The sequence below is a fragment of the Peromyscus californicus genome, unplaced genomic scaffold, assembly GCF_007827085.1.
Source record: "Peromyscus californicus insignis strain IS unplaced genomic scaffold, ASM782708v3 Scaffold_18__1_contigs__length_77618521, whole genome shotgun sequence".
Classification (NCBI taxonomy): domain Eukaryota; kingdom Metazoa; phylum Chordata; class Mammalia; order Rodentia; family Cricetidae; genus Peromyscus; species Peromyscus californicus.
The window spans coordinates 77,493,256-77,511,636 of NW_026294480.1; the positions used below are offsets into that span (position 1 = coordinate 77,493,256).

An 18,381-nucleotide genomic window follows, 5' to 3' on the forward strand; every position below is an offset into this window, starting at 1 on the left:
GTACTCACTGGATGTTTGGAACTGAATCACTAAGAAGTAGATTCTTCTTCTACATCACCAAACTGTAAAACATCTCTAAAGTAGTCTTCAAAGGCTCCTCTCCCCGCTAGACTGCTGAGCTAGGTAATCAGGCTCTCTATCCCCCAAAGTCTGGGAACCAAGGCTCTACCCAGGCACCCCACACCCACCCTGTAGCTGAAGTTTTTCTGTGTCCCGCCCAGCCGATCAGACCCAAATGAACACACAGATGCTTATATTAATTAAAACTTCTCAGTCATTAGCTCAGGCTTTCCACTGACTAGCTCTTACATTTAAACTCACCCCATTTCTGTTAATCTATATGTCACCACATGTCCCGTGGCTTTACCTGTGTGACATTACATGCTGCTGCCTGGACAGCAGGCTGGCATCTCCTTACTCAGTCTTCCATTTCCCAGCATTCCCCTCTGCTTGCTTCACCTATACTTCCTGCCTAGCTACTGGCCAATCAGCATTTTATTTATCAACCAATCAGAGCAACACATATTCACAGCATACAGAACATCCTACAGCACCCACCCCAAGCCTAGTATACTATTATCAGAATTTACCTGGGAATTTTTTCTCTTTCTGCATCTCTTTCTGGGATTCCCTCCCTCTCAACATCTTTCTCATGTCTTTCAAGGTACAATTCAAATGAGGCAACCCTAAGAATCCTTCCTGGAATATACCAGGCGCAAATAACTACTTCTTTGACTCCACCCCACCCCACTCCCAGTACTTTCTCTGTTCCTCTCACAGCATTTTCCTAGCCCTGCCTCTTAATGCTGTCATTGATGCACTTATGATGCATGCCCGACTGCACCAGAAACTGATGTAGAGCGATAGTGCATCTATCTTCACATTCCCACTGTACCTAAAAGTACAGCCTGAGAAGGGTTTGATAAAACTCAATGTAGTGAGAAGTATTTCACTGTTAAAATTCCTTGGCTAATCCCAAACAATCTGAGGTCATGTTCCAGTATGTTTAGCCTTTTCCTTGAAAAAATAGCTGTTCTCATCTGGTATAAGTATTCATTTCAACACAGCATTTCATAGTTCCAAATGGCCTCCTAAGACCTGACTTTATTAAATAAACATTCTCTAAGAGTGACACATGGGGAGAAAGCTCCCTAAAACAATAATTTATTCAATATATGCAACTGCTTCACTAACACTTAAAAGAACAGAAGTCAAGGAGAAATATAATAACTACTAAGCTCTGATGAAGCATCAGCATTTTACACTTGTTGTCTTGACCCAGTAGTGTATAATCACATGTGCACACGCACACATACACATACACACACACACACACACACACACACACACACACACACACACACACACACACACACAGAGTATCTAAAGTCTTATAGGCAAAAGGGACATTCTGGCTTTTAGTCTTTGCTTCAGCACCAACTGTGTGACCTTGGTCATGTTACTTTAGTTCTGGTTTCACTTTCTTTATGAGTAAAATGAGCAATATCCCCTCACAAGGTTGCTGCAAAGACCAAATCAGTTTAAATGTTTTTTAGTAATGGATTACACAAACATTTATCAAGAGCCTATTTGTGGCCTTTTGCTTGGTGCTAGGGATACCAATGTGACACAGGTCCCTGGCCTCAAAGTTTCCAGTGCTGGTGGTGGTGAGAGATTAATAAGTTTATACAGATACAGGGTGAAGCTCTGGGTGTATATACATACAACACAGACACACACACACACACACACACACACACACACACACACACACACACACACACACACTCTACCTTCAGAGTAAGAGCAGGTCAAATTACATTTTGGCTGGGGCTATCTTAAGGATATTTTAGCTAAGCCTTAAAGAACAAAACGCAGGTTGACTAGGAACAGGGGAAGGGGTTCCCAGACAGGGGAAACAGCAGCACATCTGTAGGCAGAGGAGTAAACAGCAGTGATTCTGACTGCCAGTGAAGGTGAGACAAAGGAGGAACTGGCTCTGCAGAGGTGGCCAGAGGCCAGACCACTGTACACTCCTGCAGATGTGTTCAGTACTGGAAGGAGAATACAATCCTAAACACAAAGACAAACAAAGCTTTTAGCTAGAAGGTCTTGGGATCCAATTAACAGATTAATAAAATCCTTCCGGTGCTATACCAAGAAATGAAAGCTGCAAGCAGGAAGGCCTGAGGGTAAGCCTGGAGAGAGTGGAGCTCCTCTGTATTTAGGATGAGCTGGAAGTTGGGATAGAAGAGAAGGCAGTTATCAAGAAAGGCTACAGTATGTGTAGAATGAATATCTGGTAGGCACTGGTGTCTTTTATTGAACTAGAGAAGACTAGTACAGTAACTTTTAAAGGGAGAAAGGATCGTGGGTTCATTTATTAAAATGTTTAACTTCGATATCTAAAAAAAACTGAAGATGAAACTTCAAGCAGACACTGTAACACAGATTACATTCTAATTTAAAGAACACTGTAAAATACTTTCATTTTTCATATGATGAAACTGAAGAATTGTCCATTGTTAACGTGTGGCAGGCTCTATTACCTAACTTTAACCCAAGCCAGACTTAAGAAGTGTCTGCCATTTTAGAAATCTTATTTGAGCTGTCTGGTAATTCTGACTTTTCATGCTCCTCAAGGAAGTTAAAGGCCACTGTTTGCATGATTTCCTATTTGTATTAGGACAATCAATGCAAAACAAATCAACAATCAGCAACACCTGTGCTTCCTAACTTCCCCCAGTATAAGCCAAACTTTTGTAAACAGTAAAGTTAACAAATATTGAAAATGGCTCATCACTTCTGGCAAATTATTTCAATGTGGAGTTAAATGTATGTAAATATACCAGAATTTTTCTATTAGGTCCACCTTAAAAAGCTGTCAATTTAAGGTACATTTCCAAATGTGGGCAGGAAAGAGCTGGGGGTGGGAGCTGTGAAACTGTAGCCAATTTAAAAAAAATTGTAAATTGTTGACCATATACGGAGCGGACAGTAATTCTGGCATTCAAAAGAAAAACGTGTTCTTTTCAAACCTGAGTTACTCAAAGAACCGTCATCGAAAGCTTAAGAAAGTGTTCTCTTGCTCCTTCCCTTCCTCTTATGAAATTAACCACTCCAGCAGCATATCTTGTGAGTGAAGCGCCCAGAAAAGGCACTCACTTTGCTTTCCATAAAGGTCAAGTTCAGCAACCTGGGAGTGGGTGGGTGGGGTTCGAAGCTGGGAGTACAGGAGCCAGAGGGAAGGAGCTAGCCTTCTGGACACTCCATGCTCTCCCCAGCGCCTCTTCGCTCGGAACACCCTCAAGGTGCCCTCCAAGGCCTGTCCCCAAAGTCCACCCCGCCCTCCCTGGTCGCCATTAGGCCTTACGGGGATGGAGCCGCTGGCCAGCCTCCAGCAGCGAGGCGGAGCGTGGCCGGCAGCAGGCCAGCCTGACCGTGACTCGAGTCGGGGAGTGCGCAGGCCTCACGGCCTTCGCCTTCCCCGGGCCCGCCCGCCCTGTCCCGGCGCTCCTAGGCGCTTTGCAGACTCCTGCTCCCGACCCACCGCGCCCGTCCTGCCGGCTGGAGCCTGAGTCCCCGCTGGTGCCAGCTAGCGAGAGCCCCCCTCAGCCCGGTACCCCGCCGACCCAGCGCTCCACCAGGCCCAGCCAAGCCGCCTCACCTTCACCGCCGACAGCCTCGCCGCCCCGACCGAAAGTGAAAGTGGAGCTGGGCAGAGGCGGCGAGGGCAGGCGCGGGTTATCCCCGACCGAGGTGCTAAAGGAGAGAAGAGCAAGCCCGGGGTGCGGCCTGGCCAGGGCTACCGCAGCCTCGGGCCCAAATTTAGGGACCCGGATTGGGAATGAATGCTGCGGGGCTGGCAGAGCATCAGAACGCAGTGTTTTGTTTTGGGTTTTTTTCTGTGTGTCTTATGGTGTGTTTACTTTGTTTGCTAACTTCACTAACAGAGGAAACACAGCAATGTGCAAGATTGGTGCTCAGTAAGGCCTTCAAACTGGCTTTGCCCGCCAAGACTGCAGGGACACCCACTGGATGGAGATGTTCATCATTTCCTCTCTGCAAGTGGCTGATAGCCTTGCCACGCCCGCCCCGCCACCCCCACTCACCCAAATAAACAACCCAGAAGTACCCAGTGGTAAAATTCTGAGGGCTTTGGGGTTTGCTAGGTACTTTAGATGCTGTTTTAGGGTGTGTATGTGTGCGTGTTTGTGTGTGTGTGGGGGGGGGGGGCGATGATTAGAGATGGCCTCCAGAACTTCCCTATCCCTAATAAGGAAGAGACTGCACCACAGAGGATTGTCTGCTTCCCTCATTATAATACCGCCTCGGGTTTTGTTATTATTTTTTTCCCCAAAGTACCATGAAAGCCTAGTTTTAAACAGAAGCAATAAAACACAAGTATCCAAATTCACCAAAGGCTGTGGTTGATCCTGCATTCTATTCACTGTCCAAATACCATCCTTGCTTTTCCCAGGCTTTTGGTTAGGCTAGATTCTCAGCCTCCTGCCCATTAAGAACTTGACATCCGCCGGGCGGTGGTGGCGCACGCCTTTAATCCCAGCACTCGGGAGGCAGAGCCAGGCGGATCTCTGTGAGTTCGAGGCCAGCCTGGTCTCCAAAGCGAGTTCCAGGAAAGGCGCAAAGCTACACAGAGAAACCCTGTCTCGAAAAACCAAAAAAAAAAAAAAAAAAAAAAAAAAAGAACTTGACATCCAAGTCTGAGCAGAATTTTCAGCACTTTTTTTTAAACTTGTGGCTCTCTTCTGCAAAAATATGTACCACCCGGGACATTTTGTATTAGAAAATTTAGCACCCTGTCCCAGATTCAAATAGAGAGGAAATATGGGAAGTGTTTTATTAAAATTAAGCAGGATTATGTGGGCTTCAGAATCTGGTAATTTCTGTGATCACATGATGGTTTGCATCATTGAGTAGTTTTAGCTTTACAAGTCTCCAGGCATCTCTAAAAACTCAGACCTATCTTAGCTTGTTCAGACCCTTGCATTGTTTTGCATTTTGTTTATTATTATTTTATGTAATGGCTTCCCTTTTGTTAATAATAAGCTTCCCTTTTACATCAATATATTCATACTATCTTCTTCCCTCCCTCCCTCCCTCTCTTCCTTCTTCACAAGTCTTGTGAATGCTAGGCAGGTACTTAACCACTGAACTATACCCATAGACATAAAGACATTCCTTGAAGATCAGGTTGGTAGAAGCAAATGGATCAAAAGACTTGAAGCTGATACAGAAGTCAGTTGAAAATACAGGAGGAAGTGGATGCCTCTGTGTGAACTAGGCAGGAAAGAGCTTGGCCAATGGGCAAGGAAAAAGCTAACATCACTGCACACTTACTCTGACTCAGAATTTCCCTCAGTTACACTGGCTGTGGTTTAGTCTCTAGAATCAAAGAACAGTATAGAGTAGAGTGTAAGAGTAGATTTGGCAGCATTGACTTCTAGTTCCAAACATTACCTGACATTTTTGAAAATGCTGATCTTGGAGTTTAGAATTTAAATTGTAAGATCAGTTATAGAGTCTGTGAAATGAAAACTTAGAAAACTACCAAACTTAGTAATAGTCAGAGGGAAAAAGAAAGGATACCTATGGTAATATTTTATCTGTGCCCCCAATAAAGTTTATCTGAGGATCAGAGAAAAAAGCCAGCCATTATAGTAAACATAGAAGTCAGGCAGTGGTAGCACATGCCTTCAATCCTATCTTTTGGGAGGCAGAGATCTGTCTGGATCTCTGTGGGTTCAAGGCCACACTGGGAACACAGCCAGGTGGCACATGCCTTAAATCCCAGCACTAACCATAAAGGTCTAAAGGTCTGTACAGACAGACAGGAAATGACAGAGCTGGGCTGCAAGAGGAAGTGATGTAGCTAGGCAGGAAGTGATGTAGCTGGGCGGTTAGGAAACGAGTTGGCAGAACAGAAAGGCATATAGGTGTGGGTATATAGGAAGTAGGTCTCTTTGGAAGCTGTGGAGTTGGTGAGGTGAGGTTAGTTGTGACTTTTCCTATTCCTCTGATCTCTTGGGTTTTAACCCTGATACCTGGTTTTTTATTTAATAAGACCTTTTAAGATTTGTGTTACAGATACCTAGATTTGTGGCTTATGTTAATCCCACTGATAGAGAATAAGACCACTACCACAGTTTAAAGCCAAATTTGAAGCAATGTTTAATTAAATACTGGCCAGGTAGATGGACTCTGACTAGATCCATACCCATGTTCCTGGGAAATGGCCCAGAATCAAGTATGGCAAGGGCTTAAGAAGAAAAACCCATAATTCATTGCATTTCCCATCAGGTCCAATCAGGGGCAAGCATATATCCTGACATATTTTCTGTCTACGTACCTCCTGCCCACATGTGATCAAGCACTTCCTGTGCAGATGAGTCAAACAAACTTGTTTAAGGGAGTGAAAACATGTGGCTTGTTATCTCCCATAAAAAATAGCCTTCAGCATTTCAGGAACTATCTGTTTGGGGGCAAGGGACTTGCAGATCAGAGACATATTTGTTTTGTGAATCTCTAAGACATAGTAATTAAAACTTAAAATGTAACTTTGGCTCTCACACTTACCTACCATTAGTTACTGTTTTGAATGCAAGTCACAGCTCACTTGCTTGTCCTCTCTGTATCTGTCTCTGTCTGCCTGTCTTTTTTTCTGTGTGTGTGTGTGTGTCTATCTGTCTGCCCCCCCCCATCTATCCAGCAACCCTATAATGTAGGTACTGTATTTTATAGTTGAGAAGACAGAGATTTGCAGCTTGCTCAGTCAAAAAGAAACTATTTGGATTACATATAGGTCTGTTGACTCTGAGGTCATTGTTCTTTTCCATCAAATCTGTTTCCTTGGCTAGTTCTTACTCACTCCTCCTTACTCACCCCACCTCTATTTCATTCAGCACTTCCAGTTAGAAGTGCATCTACAGCCAGCTCCTATGAATGAACTTTCCTGAAGAAACCTTTTTAAAATGTCTAGATATTTTTTCCTGAGTGAGTACACTGTTAAATTTTGATGTTGTAAAAAGTAAAAGACATTCCTTAAGCACCCAGAGCTGCTTTTCACACATCCTACATAGGCACTGTTGTTAGGCAGAGTATTACACCCTGAACAGCCACTTTGGACTTGGGAAGGCTTCTCATCTTGTGTGTACACAGCTTTGACCCCCTAGGTCCTTATGGCAGAAAAGAGAAAGTATGGAGAATTGCTAATCTTTTCTTTTTTAAAACCACTTCAATGCTGAATAATATATAACACTTCCCCTGGTGTTTTCTCAGCCAGAATAAGTAGTTGGAAAAACTACCCATACTGTCAACCATAAAGTGTAGGAGGCCCAGTTGAGCCCATCCATTTCCGGGGCTTTTCACTGTCCTTAGTCCAAAGTGAGCGGAGAAGTGAGGGAGGGGGCGTGTGCTGGGGGCACCTCCTTAGGCTTGAGCTGTTTAAATAGGTGCAGATTTGGTGTATTACAGTGATCAATTAGTGTTGGTTTTGTGTTACCAAATATGAACAAGCAGGGTTCAGTTTCTCTCTAATTGAGTCACTTCTGCCTTAATAAGTTTTTTGTCAATTGATGCCAAAATTTGGCTTATTTATTTTATTTGATTGCCAATGTTACTGCCATTTCATAATATTTCTACTGTCCTTTTGGCTTACTCAGAAGCATGAATTAGAGAAAAGACAGAATAAGTAAGGTTGCTCTGGTAACAGAGATAACTGCATCCATCCATTCATTCCTTGCCTTCTGCTTCTGATGCCTCCTGCTGGATATGTGTGTAATTTTCTATAATGAAGAAACTGAGGGATTGAAATGGTAAGTGACCTGCCAGAGGCAACCACATATAGGAGCTGGACTTAAAGTACAACCAATTCAGAGGAAAGCAGAAAGAGGAAACAAACCCTCTGAAGGCCTCTGTGATGGTTCAACTTTGTCAATTTGGCTGGTGTGGTGGGTGAATGATAATGGCCTCCATAGGCTCATATATTTGAATGTGTGGTCCCCAGTTGGTGGAACTATTTAGGAAGGATAAGGAGATGTGGTCTTTTTGGAGGAAGTGTGTAACTGGGGGTAGGCTTTGGGGTTAGCTCTTTTTGCCTCAGAGTTATTGTCTCAAGATGCTCAAGCACCATGCCTGTCTACCTGATGTCATGTTGCTCCCTGCCATGATGGTTATGAATTTATCCTCTGAAACTGTAAGCCACCACACCAATAAACTTTCTTCTATAAGTTTCCTTGGTAATGGTGTATTCACAACAATAGAAAATTAACTAAGACAGCTGGATTGAGAATTGCCTAAGACACATCTCTAAGTGTGTGTTCAAGAGAGAATTTACTAAAGGGGGGAAAGTCTGTCCTCAATACAGGTGGCACTATTCCATCAACTAATTTGACAGGGTGGGGTCAAAAGGGGAAGGGGAGCACCTAGAAGTAAGACATTCTATTTCCTGAATCTATGCACTATTTCATTCTACCTTGTCCTCCCTGCCATGATGGACTGAAACATATAAAACTGAATACAATAAATCCTCCAAGTTGTTTTCCCACGTCTTACTTAGTAACACACCCTCGTGTCCAGCTGGGGCTAAGTAGGCTGTACTCTTGGACTTTGCAGTCAAGACAAATAATATATTCTTTTCTAATTCACCCAATTGGAGCCAGACAATATAAAGAGTTCAAATCATCTTGAAAGAGCATCATAAAAGGAAGCAATGAATAGTCTTGGTAGGAATCACATATTAAGGCACCAAAACTATTCTAGAATTTCCAGAACCACTGGGTCCTGAAATGCAATCTAGGTGCTGTTGTTAGTAAGGAATTGGCCTTCCCTTCTTAGTCTTATTAATAGAGGATTTAAAAATGGACTCAGAAGCTCAAGGACCATTTTATTAGTCTGAAAGAAAAACAACAAGTCAGGCAAGTTATAAACTTGGGAGCTACGAGAAGGAAGAAGATGGAGACAAAGTTATTACTTTTAAATTAGCCATAGAGGTCCAAAGCAGCTATAGAAAGCAGCTGGAGGGCCCACAGAAGATGGGAGAAGTCAAGAGTATCAGAGCAAGCATGCTTAAGATTTTTTTTGGGTCAGGCTAGAGAGATGGCTCAGTGGATAAGAGCACTGGCTGCTCTTCCAGAGGACATGTGTTTAATTTCCTGCACCTACATGGCAGCTCACAACTGTCTGTAACTCCAACTCCAGGGGATCTGACATCCTCATGCAGGCAAAACATCAATGTACATAAAACATAAATAAATTAAAAACAGATTTTTCTTTGATATCTGAATAAGAGATAAAAAGAAGAAAAAGTGAGACAAGTGAGAACTCTGGACAAGTAGTCTCTTCAGTGAAGCTCAGAAAGCAACCAAACTGAGGAAGGAGCTTTGGGAGGAACAGGTACATTCTCTCATTAAGGGGATAATTACTCTTCCCACACCCTCAGCACATCTTCAGGTGAATCCACCCTCCTTCAGAAACTTAGTCTCCTGACTAAGGTGATTGACAGGCCCAGCTGGATTAGGTCTTAAGGGAGGTGGTAATAATATGTATTGTTCTAATCTTTAAGGCAGATCAGGATGGCATGTTTCCACCAGGGCTAGACACAGAACTCAGATTCCATTATTTTGACCAGGAGGAGTAACTTTCCCTTAATGGCCCTCAACAAAGCCCTGAAAAGGTTGCTTTCCTTCCTAGTGTGGCTAGGTGGGGTCCTAAACTATGAGGGAGATGTCCATTCTCATTGGCCTCTAGACTAGCTAATGTCTGTCTAGCTACCTAAGACTCTAAGGACTGATTACATATTTCCTATTTCCTTTCCATTCTCAAGCATTCATTCCATTATACCTGCCAAGAGGGAACCCAGACATGTCTTTACTTCTTGTAGCCTGACCGAACACAGGAATATTATTTGTCCCTTTTTCCAGGCATTCTGTATTCCTATTCTGTTTTTTGTTTGGTGGTTTTTTGTTTTGTTTTGTTTTGTTTTTCACTCCTTTCAACAAGGAAATAAATCATAATTACATTTTTTTTCTTTAAATTTGAATTTCTTTCATTGTTAATGAGACTGAGCACAACATACATGGACCATACATTTATAAGAGATGCTTTTGCTTTTATTTCTTATTTTGAGGATTGTATTTTTGTGTTACACATCTATCTATTGGGAAATTGATGTTTGGTTATATAAAGATTATCTGTTACTGGAAAAGACAATCTTGTTAAAATGCAAAATATAATTGTTGTTAAGGCTTTTCTTTTGCAGTATATCTGGACGAATCACATGAAGCTCATAATATGCAGAATTGGGCCTTCTCTGTTACAACATTTGAAATTCACTATCAACTCAACATTTAGTTTACTGTGTATATTGCCAATCTGAACACATTAAAGCTGATATCCGAGCTTTTTGGCTTTATAAAGGTCACTCTGACACAGCAGTTGTTCAAAAAGTGAGTTGTCTTTCTATGAGTATGCATATCATTTGTGTATTGCATAGTTGTCTGTGTTTTAAGGGAGGACCTTTATTTTATTTGCAATGTGTCTAAAAGGTGAATAAGCCAGGAATTAAGAAGCCCTTGGAGATAAGAACTAACTACAATACAACAGAAAAGGAAAATACTTTGAGAATAAAGATTTTAAAGAAATAAGATACATGCATGTATGTTACAGTTGTGTAACTTGGTCTTCTTGTGGGATTCCTAACAGTGGAAACAGCACCTGTCTCTGACCCTTTTGTCAACTATTGGGACCCTATTCCTCATACTGGATGGATCTCCTTGCCCAGGTTTAATACAAGGGGAGGTGCTTAACCTTTTTGCAACTTGATATGCCATATTTTGTTGATATTCATGGGAGGCCTGCCCTTTTCTGAATAGAAACCAAGGAGGAGTGGATGGGGTAGAAGTAGGATGCAGAGGGGAGATAGGTGGAGGGGGTTGGAGGAGAGGATAGAAAGAAACTTTGGTCAGGATATAAATAGAAAGAGAAAGAGAGAGAGAGAGACAGAGAGAGAGAGAGACAGAGAGAGAGAGAGAGAGAGAAGGAAAGAAAGAAAGAAAGAAAGAAAGAAAGAAAGAAAGAAAGAAAGAAAGAAAGAAAGAAAGAAAGAAAAGAGAAAGAAACAAGGTAATATAAATTTTAAAAATAATCCAAGAAGGTCAGGAAAATTAGCCTGTTAACCTCATGAATCATCTCACTTAGTTTGATTCTAACACTGTAGGTTTTTTCTTCTGAGTAGAAACTTCATTAAGCTAGAGAACTACAATGGCAGACACTCTTAGTAACCTGTCCCCAACCCATTTCCCTTTATTTTTTACTGACAGTTGTGAGTGTACCTGAGTGAATTGCCTATGTATAATCATAGGATTGATAGTCTATGTCTTTGAAATAAAAGATATATGCATAAGAGAAACAATTGACAGACAAATATTAAATATTTGTGAAGAAACTAGACACTAGAAACTAGTAAGATTTTTTCTATATCTCCCAAATTATGACATATTAATGAGAAGTTAATGCTACCTAAAATCTTTTACTTACACAAACTGAGTTACAAGTCTTTTTCTGTCCTGCCAACCAGCTCCCAAATAATAACACAGAGACTCCTTATTATTTATAAATCTTGCCTTATGGCTTAGGCTTGTTCCTAACTAGCTCTTATAACTGAAATTAACCCATTTATATTAATCTATGTTCTATTACGTGGTGTTACCTCTCTTCCATCAGACACCTTCTGTTTCCTCTATCTGGCTGACTTCTCTGCCTCTCTTCCTCTCAGAGTCCTCTCTGTGCCTGGAAGTCCCAATTGTGCCTCCTGCCTAGCTATTGGCCATTTAGCTCTGTATTAAACCAATCAAAAGGCACCTTGGCAAAGATGCATCTTCACAATGTACAAATGGATTTTTTACAATGAGTCATCTTTTGGTCCCCTGAAGAACTGATGCCAAACTCATGGAGAATGTGTTTCCTGTCCTCATGACTACTAAGGAGACCAGGATCTAGTCACTAGAATTGAACATTTGGTAAGGAAGGTGACTAAATCCTTTATAAAACAGAGATGACAATATGAAACCAACAGAAGCCTGAAGACAAAGAGAATTACATCAGAGAGGCAAAAGAAGAGGAGCCATAGAACTGGACCTCAGAGCAGGTCTCAGGAGGCAAGCTTGGCAAGGTTACAGACAGACAAAGCAAAGAGTCTCAAGAAACTCAAAGTACTAGCCAACTCCTTGCCACTGGTCCACCTTTCAACCTAATAGAAGAGGGAAAGAGAACAAGACAGAATCAAAGCTGTTAAACTTACATGAGTTAAATTAATGTGAATTCTGAATTTTATGTTGGTGCTGTGTTAGATTTGTTTTTTTTCCTTGCTAAATTCCTTAGAATCTGAATGAGTTCAGTAATCTAAAAACAAAAACAAAACAAAACAAAAAAACCTGACCATCAAGAAAGAAAATAGCAAGATCATAATAAAGTAAAAATTTACATTAGGTACTTAATTTGCTGAATGCACTGCTCAATAAAATACCCAAGTTACCCAGGTGTTTCACTCCTTTTTAAATTTTTTGTAATCAGTAACTTGGTCATAGATGAAAGGTTCAGTATGCAAATTGGAGCAAGAGAACATGTAAGAAAAACCAGAGTAACTGAAAGAAACCTGTTTTGTTTTGTTTTAAAGACATGTGAGTCCCACTCTGAGAAGTCCTGATGCTATAGATCTTCAAATGTAGATTGATACAGAGAGATAGGTAGATAGATAGGTAGGTAGACAGAAAGATAGATGGTAGATAGATAGACAGACAGATGAAGGAATATAGCAGAGCCACTGTATCTGGGGTAGACATTAGAATAGTTTTCACTGTATCCAGGGTATAAACATTAGGTGAATAGTTGTTTTCTAGAAGTATTTTGACCTTGAAGAATAATTGTGGAAAACAGTGAAGACTCATTTTGGAAAACAATGATTGTTTTCCATGATTTATAGAATTGGTATTCTGAAGGGACATTACAGTCTTTGTATGACTTTGGTCATAATACACCTCTGGCATACCTGAAGCTCTTGGATTATTGTGGACTGCAAATGGTATGCAATAAAGGACTAAAGTTATGTGGTCATGTGATGCTTTCCTTTAGAGAGACATATAGATTAGATAGAACCTTGGTATGAGGAAATACTTTGCCCAAAAAGAACAACTTTGTATAATAATCAATAAATATACTTTTAGACAACTGTTTGAGGTTCAGCTCATCAGCAGCTGGACCTTCATGCTGCCACATAGGCCTTAAGATTTTATCTTGGAGTGAACTCTTTCTTTGATCAACCCACACAACAAAGAACACCCCGACAATAGATAATAAACTTCAGGGAGAATATAAGCTTTATTTAAAATAAATAACTTTATTACTACTGCTCTAAGGATATAGGGATTTCCCACAATTTATGTAGAAAACACAAGAGACTTATTGACCTTCTGAGTATCAGCCTTCTAAAGTAGGCAGCATCAGCCATCTTCTGGGCCTTAATTAAAAATGTGAGAGAAAGAAAACAAAGCCTGAGTCAGTTGCAACTGTTGGGATCTTTCCTTTCCCTTTCTCCTTCTAATTGAAATCAGAGCTACATAATTACTCTCTTGGAGATTAAAACATGGTACATAGTGCAGAGGAGGAATCAGAAGGGCCACACTGTAGCTTTTGATCCATAGACTCTCATGTGACAAAAATGATTGAGTATGCTATAAAGAATGAATAAATATTGTCCAGAAGTAAAAACACTATAGTGAAAGATGACCCAAAGGCAAGAAGATTACCTCAAAAATAGCACATTGGAAAGGGAAAGGCAATACCAACTTAACACAGAAGTAAAGATAGGCAACATGCCTGGGTCAAGCCTCCCCACTCACTATGAAGTATATGAGTGATGTTGTCCCTTTGCAAGACATTTTGAAATACTGAGCATTTAACAAATGAAGTTCATGTAATATCCTCATTGACAGACCCAAATAACTTTACTAATAGAACACATTCCCTAAGAGTAAGGTAGGCCAAAAGTGCTGGCCAGTCTCAGGCACAAAACAGAGGTCAAAAGGTTACAGAATGACAATGAAAGGAGAAATGAGTGACCCCAGCCCAGGCATGTTGAACAACAGCAGGCATTCCCTATAGAACTGAATGACTACATATAATTTAGGAACTATATAATCTCATAATCTACAACCTCGTTGAGCATAACAATTCCAACTTTACACTGTGTTTTATATTCATGCAGTTTCAAAGAAAATAAGGAAACCTATAAAGCCAATGGTAGTTTAAAAATTATGGGACAGTGCAGGCAGAGTGCCCCCTCAGGGAATTTGTTCCAGACTCTCATTCATGCTTATCTTCCCCTTGGTCAGGGCAAGGAGAAGTCTAAATGCTACATCAGAGCCCTAAGGTCTGACTCACAGTAGGGAGCCTAGGGATCCAGAATGCCTGGGATTTCCTGTATGAGGGTAGTAAGTTGTGGCAAGACAAGAGTATCAAGATGCTTCAGTCTGTCCTTTTCTCCAGGCTTGATGACCTGCTGGTAAGGGCACCCCTGATCATAGAGCAGACAGCTCATTGGAGACCTCCAGAGGTGGGCAGGGTTTACATCTACCTGCAGCACCTGCTGGCATAGAACCAACACGCACCCTTACCCTCACTGCCCAAGATGAGTTTGGCTGATTTGGCAGCTCCTTGGCATCCCTGGGGAACTTGGACCAAGTTGGCTACCATGGTAAGTGTCATGGCCCAGGGGACTGGGGCTGAGTGTGTGTGTGTGTGTGTCGGGGGAGAGGTGGTTTGTAGCTAGAGTTTTCCTGCCTGGCCCACAGTCAGGACAAATCTCTGTCACCCGCCAGTCCCACAGCTGCTCAGACCCAACCAAGTAAACACAGAGACTTATATTGCTTATAAACTGTATGGCCATGGCAGGCTTCTTGCTAACTGTTCTTATATCTTAAATTAATCCATTTCTATAAATCTATACCTTGCCATGTGGCTCTTGGCTTACCGGCATCTTCACATGCGGCTTGTCATGGCAGTGGCTGGCAGTGTCTCTGCCTCAGCCTTCCACTTCCCAGAATTCTTCTCCTCCTTGTCCCGCCTATACTTCCTCCTGCCTGACTACTGACCAATCAGTGTTTTATTTACTAACCAATCAGAGCAACACATTTGCCATACAGAACATCCCATAGCACTTCCCCTTTTCTTTTTTTTTTTCAAAAAGGAAGGTTTTAACCTTGAAAAAGTAAAATTACATATAATTTGGGAATTTGGGCATAGCTTCTCTTACTACTTCCTGCTGGAGGGGGGCGCTGTATCTTCTGGGGACACAAAGAAAATTTTAGGATTATGAAATAGTCCATGAGGCTGTATTGTCTGAGCCAGTTGCCTTTAAACCATTCTGGATGTTGGATCATCTGGGCCATGGTGTCATCGGAGACCTTTCAGGGGGTCTTGGCTGGTCAAACCTGATGTATCTTAATCTGGAACAAATCCATAGCCTCTTGCTTTCTGTGGAAACAAAAGCAGAGCCTCCTTTCCAAAGCAACACATTCTTACATCCAAATTTTGAAGTTAAGGTACCTTTAAAATATACATATTGGTTTAACTCAACATCTTTTACGATCAAATGTTTTTCTACAGTTAAAAATCCCAAAGACAACACAATCCAGATTCTCTGTGCAATATTTATCTTTACGTGGCTTATTTTTTATATTAATTTTACTGTCTCTTTAAAGACTTTATTTTTTAAAACTATGTATTTGCTTATATAACTGTATATATCATCTTTTTTTCTCTCTTTCAAGCCTACGTATATTTTACATACATTGTAAACTATTACATCTCAATCTGTCTTATTGTGAATCTATTGCTTTAAACTGCATTTGTAAGACTGAAACGGCGCTATGGCTGCTGGCTCCACCCACCTCAGCTTCCCAACATGGTGGTGGTACGTTTTCCACCAGCTCTGGGAGCTAATGTGGGTCTGTATGCTTTTTATCCAAGCAGCATGTAGCCCAGAAACTTCTTTTTTTGCTTTATACTAGCAAAGGCTAAATCCACCATGCAGCTTAATGTGCCACTTGCAGAGGCCTCATTCCCGCCATACTGCAAGTCGAGTGTCACCCACATTGGGTGCCATTTGCAGCTAGAGTTTTCCTGCCTGGCCCACAGTCAGGACAAATCTCTATCACCTGCCAGTCCCGCAGTGGCTCAGACCCAACCAAGTAAACACAGAGACTTATATTGCTTAAAAACTGTATGGCTGTGCCAGGCTTTTTGCTAACTGTTCTTATATCTTAAACTAATCCATTTCTATAAATCTATACCTTGCCACGTGGCTTGTGGCTTACCGGCATCTTCACATGCTGCTTGTCATGGTGACGGCTGGCAGTGTCTCCCTGACTCAGCCTTCCACTTCCCAGCCTTATTCTCCTCCTTGTCCCACCTATACTTCCTGCCTAGCCACTGGCCAATCAGTGATTTATTTATTGACCAATCAACTTGACATACAGACCATCCCACAGCAGTGGTTGGACAGGAATTTAGTAGGAGGGTTCTGTCAGCTAAACTACCCAGGGATTAGAATAGGAATTGACAGGAGGGCTAAAAATAGGATCCTGAGATTTTAAGGTAGGGTTTTTAGACCCCTGGACTCCTAATCTGATGAGTTTTATATCCTGCAGATGTCACCTTTGGGGCTCTCTTTGGTGGGAAGACCCAACAGGGAGTCATATTTATATTTCCCCGAGGCCTAGGAGTACTGTGCACTAAGCCTTCCCAGGTGTTGCAGCCCCTTTGAAAAGGCCTGGATCTGTCTGGATACCCTAGTAAATTGTGTCCATTGCCCCTTTCATTTTAGAATTTAAGCTCTAGGGTGCAATTCTAGGGAGGTACCACCAGATGGCACACTCCCTGGCTCAGGCCTAGAGCCATGGAATGAGGAAGCTGGGATCCTGATTTGGGGCTTGCTGTAAAGCGTGGTGGCTTTTTGCAGATCTTGGCTTTTTGCAGATCTAATCTTGGGTCCTTCGTTGTGAACAAGGCTCTGGTGTACAGGTATGAACTCAGAGACTGAAGCAGCCTGGGGAACTAGAAATGACCTTTTAGAACTAAGACTGGGAACATCAGTGCAGAGGAAACTGGAGTCCTGGGAAGGATGCTCAGCCCTCAGGGGAGCCTTAATTCTATTTAACCCACAATTCACTCTCAGCAGGGGTTGCCCCATTATATCTGCCAGCCATCTCTCACCATCTTGCCCTCCATGTTCAACCCAGAGGAGCACAGCTGCAGCCTGGAAGGAAACCCCGTGTTCTGGTGAGCTGAGCCAGGAGCCTGCAGAGATCTGCACCTGTCAGTGGGAAGTCTGCAGTGGGGGTGGGAGTGAGGAGCTGGGGGAGAGGAGGTGGGAGGAGGAGGGCGAGGGGGGGTGGGGTGGCATGTGTGCCTCAGGAAGGGACAAACAGTGGTGTCTTTGACTCAAACAAAAAGTCTGGGTCTTTTTGAGGCAGGTAGTAGGCCAGTTCCAGTTACACTCAGTGTGGGGGACCCAAAACAGCTTGACTACACAGCTGCCATGACAGGCTTAGGGGCCCAGACATAGCTTCTGTTGTGAGACCAAAATGAACCATCTTAGAAATAAGACCAAAATGCTTTCACCCAAAAACTAAGGCCTAAGATTTCTCCTTCTAGGAATAGGCCAATAGTTACTGAAACAAGTCAGTCCAGATTCCAGAAACCAGGAAGTGTAAAAGTACAAAGTCACAAGGTAGTCACGAGGTAATGACTGCCGGACTACAGAATGTTCCAACACTGGTTTCCAGGGTAACTGACCATAAAAATGTCCCTACCTGAGGGCAGCCAATGAGAAATGGTGGCGGGTAACCACTCCCTTAGAAGTAAGATTAAGCCATGATTTCTAGAAAGCCCCTAGAAGCGAGCCAATCAGAATTGTACCCGTACTAGCACCCCTAAATGATGTAACCTTGTGATTTTTCCCTTTGAAAACTAAGCTTGCAGACAGGCAGGTGTTAGTTAATTGACTGCGCTGTGTTCTTCCCCTGCAAGAAAATGTCACGAAACACGACAGAATCCGCTAATAAGAGTTTTATTAAAGATAAAAGGACAGAGAGTGAACAGGCCTGTAGGAAACAAGTGTGTGGAGAAGAAGGAACTGGGAACATGGCGCCGGATTTTAAAGCCTGGGCATGCACAGATCAACGTCACTACTCCATGCAAGCACGTAGATCACATAGCCACGTTGCGCACCTACCTTGCCATGCAACGTCACGGATCCTGGTCACATGAGACGCCCTGACCTGGAAATGGCTATCCTGACCTGGA

At 42.2% G+C, this 18,381-nt stretch overlaps 1 protein-coding gene and 1 pseudogene across 2 annotated transcripts in view; one reads left to right on the plus strand and one right to left on the minus strand.

The window, feature by feature from the left end:
* The window catches only part of Erap1 (endoplasmic reticulum aminopeptidase 1), a 47,508-nt gene extending 43,642 nt beyond the window's left edge, over window positions 1-3,866 (minus strand). Inside the window, exon 1 of one of the 2 annotated variants that reach the window (XM_052743739.1) lies at window positions 3,668-3,866. The gene's annotated coding sequence lies outside the window, so the exon portion shown is untranslated. The remainder of the gene's footprint in view (window positions 1-3,667) is intronic. The other variant, XM_052743738.1, reaches the window with a different exon arrangement.
* Window positions 3,867-14,536: 10,670 nt separating this feature from the next.
* LOC128113195 (integrin alpha-5-like) overlaps window positions 14,537-18,381 on the plus strand; it is a 50,382-nt pseudogene continuing 46,537 nt past the window's right edge.